Raw genomic sequence first — 9595 nt, forward strand, 5'->3', positions numbered from 1 at the left:
ACAAAACGTCTGAAAATTCACAGAGAAACTCACAGTAACGACCAGGTGGACGATAGATAATAACAAATAAAACTGGTTTTTGGGACTTCCAATTTGGATGGACAAGACTAAGAGTCAAGCTTTCAAATGAATTAAAGCTCTGTCTGGGTTTTTGATTAATTAATAAGCTGGAATGGAAGATTGCTGCTAATCCTCCGCCCCGGCCCGTGCTACTAGCATTCTGACAGTTAGTGTGACTCGGGGGTGTTGACTCATTTAAACTAACATATTCATCCTGCTGTAACCAGGTTTCTGTAAGGCAGAATAAATCAATATGTTGATCAATTATTATATCATTTACCAACAGGGACTTAGAAGAGAGAGACCTAATGTTTAATAGACCACATTTAACTGTTTTAGTCTGTGGTGCAGTTGAAGGTGCTATATTATTTTTTCTTTTTGAATTTTTATGCTTAAATAGATTTTTGCTGGTTATTGGTAGTCTGGGAGCAGGCACCGTCTCTACGGGGATGGGGTAATGAGGGGATGGCAGGGGGAGAGAAGCTGCAGAGAGGTGTGTAAGACTACAACTCTGCTTCCTGGTCCCAACCCTGGATAGTCACGGTTTAGAGGATTTAAGAAAATTGGCCAGATTTCTAGAAATGAGAGCTGCTCCATCCAAAGTGGGATGGATGCCGTCTCTCCTAACAAGACCAGGTTTTCCCCAGAAGCTTTTCCAATTATCTATGAAGCCCACCTCATTTTTTGGACACCACTCAGACAGCCAGCAATTCAAGGAGAACATGCGGCTAAACATGTCACTCCCGGTCTGATTGGGGAGGGGCCCAGAGAAAACTACAGAGTCCGACATTGTTTTTGCAAAGTTACACACCGATTTAATGTTAATTTTAGTGACCTCCGATTGGCGTAACCGGGTGTCATTACTGCCGACGTGAATTACAATCTTAACAAATTTACGCTTAGCCTTAGCCAGCAGTTTCAAATTTCCTTCAATGTCGCCTGCTCTGGCCCCTCGAAGACAATTGACTATGGTTGCTGGTGTCGCTAACTTCACATTTCGCAAAACAGAGTCGCCAATAACCAGAGTTTGATCCTCGGCGGGTGTGTCGTCGAGTGGGGAAAAACGGTTAGAGATGTGAATGGATTGGCGGTGTACACGGGGCTTCTGTTTAGGGCTACGCTTCCTCCTCACAGTCACCCAGTCAGCCTGCTTTCCCGGCTGCTCGGGATCTGCCAGGGGGTAACTAACGGCGGCTAAGCTACCTTGGTCCGCACCGACTACAGGGGCCTGGCTAGCTGTAGAATTTTCCACGGTGCGGAGCAGAGTCTCCAATTCGCCCAGCCTGGCCTCCAAAGCTACGAATAAGCTAAAGGTGATTCAGCAGAAGGAGTGCTTTAGTTAAGGCACGTAAAGATTACACTGGGAAACAAATCGTAATCTAGATAACTAGATCAATCTAACTGCGCAGATTAAACAGCTAACAGATACAGAAAAACACCGCTGTGCTCCGGAACAGGAAGTGATACAATACCACAGTGAGAGCCAACCACCAGTAGAGGCAAACTGATGCTGAGAATGACAGCCTCAACACTGCATTTAATCTATTATTAGACTCAATTGGCTTTGCTCAAAATGTAAATGAGTCCACCCACCACTTTAATCATATCTTAGATCTTGTTCTGACTTATGGTATGGAAATTGAAGACTTAACAGTATTCCCTGAAAACTCCCTTCTGTCTGATCATTTCTTAATAACATTTACATTTACTCTGATGGACTACCCAGCAGTGGGGAATAAGTTTCATTACACTAGAAGTCTTTCAGAAAGCGCTGTAACTAGGTTTAAGGATATGATTCCTTCTTTATGTTCTCTAATGCCATATACCAACACAGTGCAGAGTAGCTACCTAAACTCTGTAAGTGAGATAGAGTATCTCGTCAATAGTTTTACATCCTCATTGAAGACAACTTTGGATGCTGTAGCTCCTCTGAAAAAGAGAGCTTTAAATCTCCGTGGTATAACTCACAAACTCGCAGCTTAAAGCAGATAACCCGTAAGTTGGAGAGGAAATGGCGTCTCACTAATTTAGAAGATCTTCACTTAGCCTGGAAAAAGAGTCTGTTGCTCTATAAAAAGCCCTCCGTAAAGCTAGGACATCTTACTACTCATCACTAATTGAAGAAAATAAGAACAACCCCAGGTTTCTTTTCAGCACTGTAGCCAGGCTGACAGAGTCAGAGCTCTACTGAGCCGAGTATTCCTTTAACTTTAACTAGTAATGACTTCATGACTTTCTTTGCTAATAGAATTTTAACTATTAGAAAAAAAATTACTCATAACCATCCCAAAGACGTATCGTTATCTTTGGCTGCTTTCAGTGATGCCGGTATTTGGTTAGACTCTTTCTCTCCGATTGTTCTGTCTGAGTTATTTTCATTAGTTACTTCCTCCAAACCATCAACATGTCTATTAGACCCCATTCCTACCAGGCTGCTCAAGGAAGCCCTACCATTAATTAATGCTTCGATCTTAAATATGAACTATCTTTATTAGTTGGCTATGTACCACAGGCTTTTAAGGTGGCAGTAATTAAACCATTACTTAAAAAGCCATCACTTGACCCAGCTATCTTAGCTAATTATAGGCCAATCTCCAACCTTCCTTTTCTCTCAAAATTCTTGAAAGGGTAGTTGTAAAACAGCTAACTGATCATCTGCAGAGGAATGGTCTATTTGAAGAGTTTCAGTCAGGTTTTAGAATTCATCATAGTACAGAAACAGCATTAGTGAAGGTTACAAATGATCTTCTTATGGCCTCAGACAGTGGACTCATCTCTGTGCTTGTTCTGTTAGACCTCAGTGCTGCTTTTGATACTGTTGACCATAAAATTTTATTACAGAGATTAGAGCATGCCATAGGTATTAAAGGCACTGCGCTGTGGTGGTTTGAATCATATTTATCTAAAAGATTACAATTTGTTCATGTAAATGGGGAATCTTCTTCACAGACTAAGGTTAATTATGGAGGACCAATTTTATTCACTTTATACATGTTTCCCTTAGGCAGTATTATTAGACGGCATTGCTTAAATTTTCATTGTTACGCAGATGATACCCAGCTTTATCTATCTATGAAGCCAGGGACACACACCAATTAGCTAAACTGCAGGATTGTCTTACAGACAAAGACATGGATGACCTCTAATTTCCTGCTTTTAAACTCAGATAAAACTGAAGTTATTGTACTTGGCCCCACAAATCTTAGAAACATGGTGTCTAACCAGATCCTTACTCTGGATGGCATTACCCTGACCTCTAGTAATACTGTGAGAAATCTTGGAGTCATTTTTGATCAGGATATGTCATTCAATGTGCATATTAAACAAATATGTAGGACTGCTTTTTTGCATTTGCGCAATATCTCTAAAATTAGAAAGGTCTTGTCTCAGAGTGATGCTGAAAAACTAATTCATGCATTTATTTCCTCTAGGCTGGACTATTGTAATTCATTATTATCAGGTTGTCCTAAAGGTTCCCTGAAAAGCCTTCAGTTAATTCAAGATGCTGCAGCTAGAGTACTGACAGGGACTAGAAGGAGAGAGCATATCTCACCCATATTGGCCTCTCTTCATTGGCTTCCTGTTAATTCTAGAATAGAATTTAAAATTCTTCTTCTTACTTATAAGGTTTTGAATAATCAGGTCCCATCTTATCTTAGGGACCTCATAGTACCATATCACCCCAATAGAGCGCTTCGCTCTCAGACTGCAGGCTTACTTGTAGTTCCTAGGGTTTGTAAGAGTAGAATGGGAGGCAGAGCCTTCAGCTTTCAGGCTCCTCTCCTGTGGAACCAGCTCCCAATTCGGATCAGGGAGACAGACACCCTCTCTACTTTTAAGATTAGGTTTAAAACTTTCCTTTTTGCTAAAGCTTATAGTTAGGGCTGGATCAGGTGACCCTGAACCATCCCTTAGTTATGCTGCTATAGACTTAGACTGTTGGGGGGTTCCCATGATGCACTGAGTGTTTTTCTCTTTTTGCTCTGTATGCACCACTCTGCATTTAATCATTAGTGATCGATCTCTGCTCCCCTCCACAGCATGTCTTTTTCCTGGTTCTCTCCCTCAGCCCCAACCAGTCCCAGCAGAAGACTGCCCCTCCCTGAGCCTGGTTCTGCTGGAGGTTTCTTCCTGTTAAAAGGGAGTTTTTCCTTCCCACTGTTGCCAAGTGCTTGCTCACAGGGGGTCGTTTTGACCGTTGGGGTTTTTCGTAATTATTGTATGGCCTTGCCTTACAATATAAGGCGCCTTGGGGCAAGTGTTTGTGATTTGGCGCTATATAAATAAAATTGATTTGATTTGATCCCATTACTTGATTAATCGCTAGCATACTCGATTACTAAAATAATCAATAACACACACAAAAACCCAATGTTAAATTATAAAAATCTTATAACAAAAACCAACATCTAGAACAACTGGACAGTTATTTATCTTTAATTCTCCCACAATCCTTTGCGCTCCTATGACATCACCATACTGCTGTCTCTCCTAAAAAAAAAAAATCTGACCAGTGAAAATGCCCCCCTTTCTTCCTTCTTTCTTTTTTTTTTTTTACCCCCGCCCTATTAGTTTGTTTGTCTGTGTGTGTGAACATCATGTAACCCACAATTTTTCACATAGTTATTTTTTTTTTTAAACAGAGGATTCATATCCTGATAGGCAAGAACTGATTCAGTGTTCAAAGTTAAAGGTAGGGATAATGTTGAAAAAATTTACAAAAATCCCTATCTCTAACATTGAATTTTCAAAAAGTCATACCTCTGACAAAAAAAAGATTAAATTCCTTTCATATTTGAGAGCCTTATGTAGGATGGTATCCTTTATCACCTGACAGTTTGATCCAGTGCTAATCCGGATTACAGAGTCTGGCCATTTAAATGTAACATTGAAAACCCCATTTTACATTGCATCTTAATCAAACGTTCCCCAATCACTGAAATGTTACAAAAAGGAAGACTTGTTAAATTTGTGTGATAATTCAGCTCTTGATATTTCATTTCGTATTAATGTTTCTATAAAAGCTAACACATAATGAGGTCCATAAATATTTGGACAACGCTGGCAGCATGATCTGGGATGCGATGAAGTTAAATAATTTTACAGTGAAGTGGAAACTTTCAGATTTAGTTTGATTCTATACCAAATCTTTTGAATTAACAGTATTAACAACTATTTACTTTTTTAAAATGTAATATAGATTATAGTGTAGATTAATTTTGACTTTGTGAGGAAAGTACTTTTTTAAATATTAATACAGGCCGGAGTTTTCTTTGTATTTGCACTAAAAAGTCAAAGCAGGTCAGTGCCTTCAATGCTTTTATTTGTATTTTTAAAAAAGCTTTTTATGACGTTACTACACTGGATTATGGTCTCAGTAATCAGTTGTAGTAGTTTGTTCACAGCCTTGATTATTACTGCACAGTCTTGATTTATGTCCATTTAAAATGTAAAATCTTTTGACATCCGCAAAACTGCACTGACACGATACCGCCACTAGGTGGCAGTGAAAGGATCGTTGTCATAAAGGTTTCACAGCAAGCAGGTTATTCTAGATGTTCGTGGACATTCTCCGTCATCCAGGTCACGGAATGTAAGTAGTGAGTCCGGTCAACTGGACTGGTTTACTTCTTTGAAAAAGGTTTCACTCTTCATCGGTTATTTTGGGTCAGAAATGTTCCACACGACGCGAGCAAACAAGTGTTCCCCCAAAATATGTTTGCCCACGAATAAAGTCAACACTTCCAGGCTTCAATTTCAAAATGTGATCAGCGGTTCGGGCTCTTAAATGTCTCCTCACGTCCGTCACTTTGTGTCAGTTGTTAAAAACGCGTCTGTTCCACCGCGAGCACGATGCTCATCCGTCAAGTTATCCGCACACGGGCCGACCACAGCGGAAGTAAAGACGTGTGACTTTCAACATAAAGGTACGGGCTTCTGGCAGGACTCGCGCGCCACCGATGTGTTTGACAGGTGCTTCAGTGATGAGGCCCGAGGACACGCCTATACTTCACCTGGTTGCAGCAGATAGATGGCAACTTTGGAGAACTGGGAACAGACTGGTTCTCTGTCACAGTGATTGCCATCCAGGACCTGTGGTGTGATGGATATGGTGACGTGCAACATCACCACATGATCCCTGATCTAATGTGAACCTATGTACGTGAACTTGACCTTAACTGTGCTCCACAGATTTTAATATAACCATAGCATGACCCAAACCTCTTTGCTACTCCACAGACCATAATCCAAGCAATAAAAACCCGATCAATAAACCAGCAAACTTTGTATCCTACACCATGGATCTTACTCTAATCCTAACACTTAATCCTAATCCACACACTTTCAACATAATGTAGTTTAAACACCAAACCATATTCCACACACTATGTTTTCCGGATTACAAATCACATCCGTCAAAAAATAGAAATCACACCGAAGTACAAGTTGCACCTTTTTTCTGTATGTGAAACTCACTTTGTAGCACAATGTTTCCCCGGAGGCGGAGTTCAGCAAAAAACAAGAACTGAGTGAAGTACATGTGCACGCCCCAGCCTGTGCTGTTACTTAACATGAGAACTTTTGAATTCTAAAATAAGCAAAAAAAAAAAATGCACTGGACAACATGTTATTTGATGCAGTTTGAGGGAAAAAAATGTCAGTTGGACGAAGGCTGCTGGTTAACAGTGATGGAAAGGCCACAATCAAAATGGTGACAGATTTTTTTTTTTTTTTTTAATCAACTCTGTGTGATTTTTATGGAATGTTGTATTGGACTTATTATTATTCATGAAGGCACAATTTTTCAGTATATAAGTTACACTGGAGCAAAAGTCGCAGGACCAAACTAGTAAAAAACGGAACAAAAAACAAACTGGAGCACTGCGCACGTAGAGTGCAAACCTTTGCCAACACTACTTTCCAATTCCAAAAATTTTTACCTTGCAAAAAATTTTCAAGGTCAGAGTCTTATTAGAAGTGGTTTTTCATGAGATAAATATAATACAAACTATAGATCAAAAGGTCTTTTCAATGTTAATATCAAATATCCCCTAAATCGGCAATACGAATCAGATACGGATCAAACTTAGTCTGTTCATAGAGAGAGACAGTTTGCACCTCATTGTCACAAATGAGAGTGATTGGGGCACTTTTGATTGAGATATAATGCAAATGTACATCAAATGGGCTTTTCAATATTAAATTCAAATGTCCACAAAATCCACAATCTGGATCAGATCCGGATAAAACTGTGTTGGGTGATAGTGAGTGTCAGTCTGCACCTCACTTTCAAATATGAGAGTGATTGGGGCATGTTTGATTAAGATATAATGTAAAATATACATAAAATAGGGTTTCAATGTCAAATTTAAATGGACTGAAAATGAGATCTGAATCAAACTTTGTCTGTTGATAAAGGATACCATCCTACATGACGCTGTCAAATATGAAAGAAATTTGATCATTTTTGACAGTTATGACTTTTTGAAATTCGTTCAATGTGAAGGAAAGGGATTTTTCCAAGACTTTTCCTGGCTTTGACCTTTAAAATTGAATCAGTTCTTGCCTATCAGGATATGAATCTTCAGTAAAAATGTCATAATGATATATGTTAAATTGTGGGCTACAGGCTGTTCACAAACAAACAGGGCCGAGAACCAGTGTTGCCACAGTTACTTTGAAAAAGTATATGATTACTGATTACTCCTTGAAAAAGTAACTTAGTTACTTTACTGATTACTCAATTGTAAAAGTAACTAAGTTAGATTACTAGTTACTTTTTTAGTTACTTTCCCCAGCTGCCGACAACAACTCACTTTATAGTCACCCTTTCTTGACTTCAATGAAAATAAATACTTGTTTTATAAAAAGTAAAATAAAGACCTCTTTCTTGACCTCATATTTAACTGTTGACAGCACTGTAACAGTAAAACTTGCAATTTCAAACCTACATTGTTTAGAAATGTAACTATTAAATTCTAACTCTCTAACATTTTACTTGTTGAAATTATTATTATTTTAAGCAATATTAGTAGTTGTAGTAAAAAACGGCTTCAACACTGGACCTTTAATCTAGGGGTGTTGTGGGGGAGGGGGGCACATCCTTGCCCCACGCCCCCATTCCATCTAGATTCGCCCCTGCTTTGGCGTTTGAGCACAAAGAATGGATAACATTTATTTATGTAGAAAACAGGACCAGATTTACAGGTAAGAAAGTTTTATTGCGTTTTCACATCATGTGGTCCTCAGAAAGAGAGGTTAGGTGCATTTGAGTGGAAAATAGTGTTAGTTGTTGATGCGTCGCGGAGGATCAGCTGTTTTTAACGAGACGATACGGAGCGGCTCAGCTCAGAATTCTAAATAAAGGAGGAAAAAAAGTATAAAAATGTCTTTGTAAAGCTCAGTGCAGGTGTGCTGATCACCGCGCTTTAAGAGGTGAGGACGAGTCGAGCAGCTGCAAAAAACCGTGGATGAAAAGCTCACAGCTCACTGAAAGTGGGCAGTTCAGTCGAACCCCGACCTCCTGCCCACGGACCAAGTTTAATGCTGCTGTCGACCCACAATGAAAAATAATAGTAACGCACAGTGACATGGAGAAGTAACTTTAATCTGATTACTGATTTGGAAAGATTAACGCGTTAGATTACTCGTTACTAAAAAAAAGTGGTCGGATTAGAGTAACGCGTTACCGGCATCACTGCCGAGAACATAACCTCCTCCAACCTCGTTGGCGGAGGTAACAAACCTGAACCTTATTATGACAACAACACTCCAAAGACGACACTTCTGACTTGAAGCAGGCAGAAATATGTCGCATGTTCTGCACCTCATGTGATACCCCTCCTTGTCCACAGAACTGGTAAATACAGTCGGCGACCTTTGACCACCACACAACATTCTTTGGAAAGGTGTAACATGGCGAGGTGTCTGTGAGTGTCACGGCAGCACAATGACCTCTGGGAAGCAGAGTTTGTAAGAACAGGATGTACTCACCTAATTAAAGTTGACAAAGAAAATAGCTGCGTCTATTTCAGTCTGTCTGTTCCATTCAGAGCTTTATAATCTGAGTGTTTAGAAAAGACACAATGAGACAATAAAACCTGGACATTTTCCTTTGAGCGTTTACAGTAACACTGGAGAAAAGAACTCTGAATGTTCTGGTGCAACGTGCACTAAGTCCTACTGAATGTTCCCTTAAAGGACAAAAAGACACTTAGATGTTTGAGGACGACGCGGACAAAAACATAAACGCATTACATGATTACTGCAAACCATTTTCTAAAACATGCAGCAGTGACGGGGAACACTTTTTTCCTGACCTTTCTCAAGTTTCTTTAGTATTAAAAACAAACAAAAAAAAAAAACTTGATACTTAAATGTGGATTATGAAACTACTGAAGATTCTTCACTGCAGCACCTGAACGCACCATTAGGAATAAATGATCACAGAACTCACTTTGCAGTTTTGGTTTTTTGTTTGTTTGTTTGGTTGGTTGGTTGTTTTTTTGTTGTTGTTGTTGTTGTTGTTTTGCAC

Source organism: Thalassophryne amazonica, chromosome 4 (assembly GCF_902500255.1).
Source record: "Thalassophryne amazonica chromosome 4, fThaAma1.1, whole genome shotgun sequence".
NCBI classification, from domain to species: Eukaryota; Metazoa; Chordata; class Actinopteri; order Batrachoidiformes; family Batrachoididae; genus Thalassophryne; species Thalassophryne amazonica.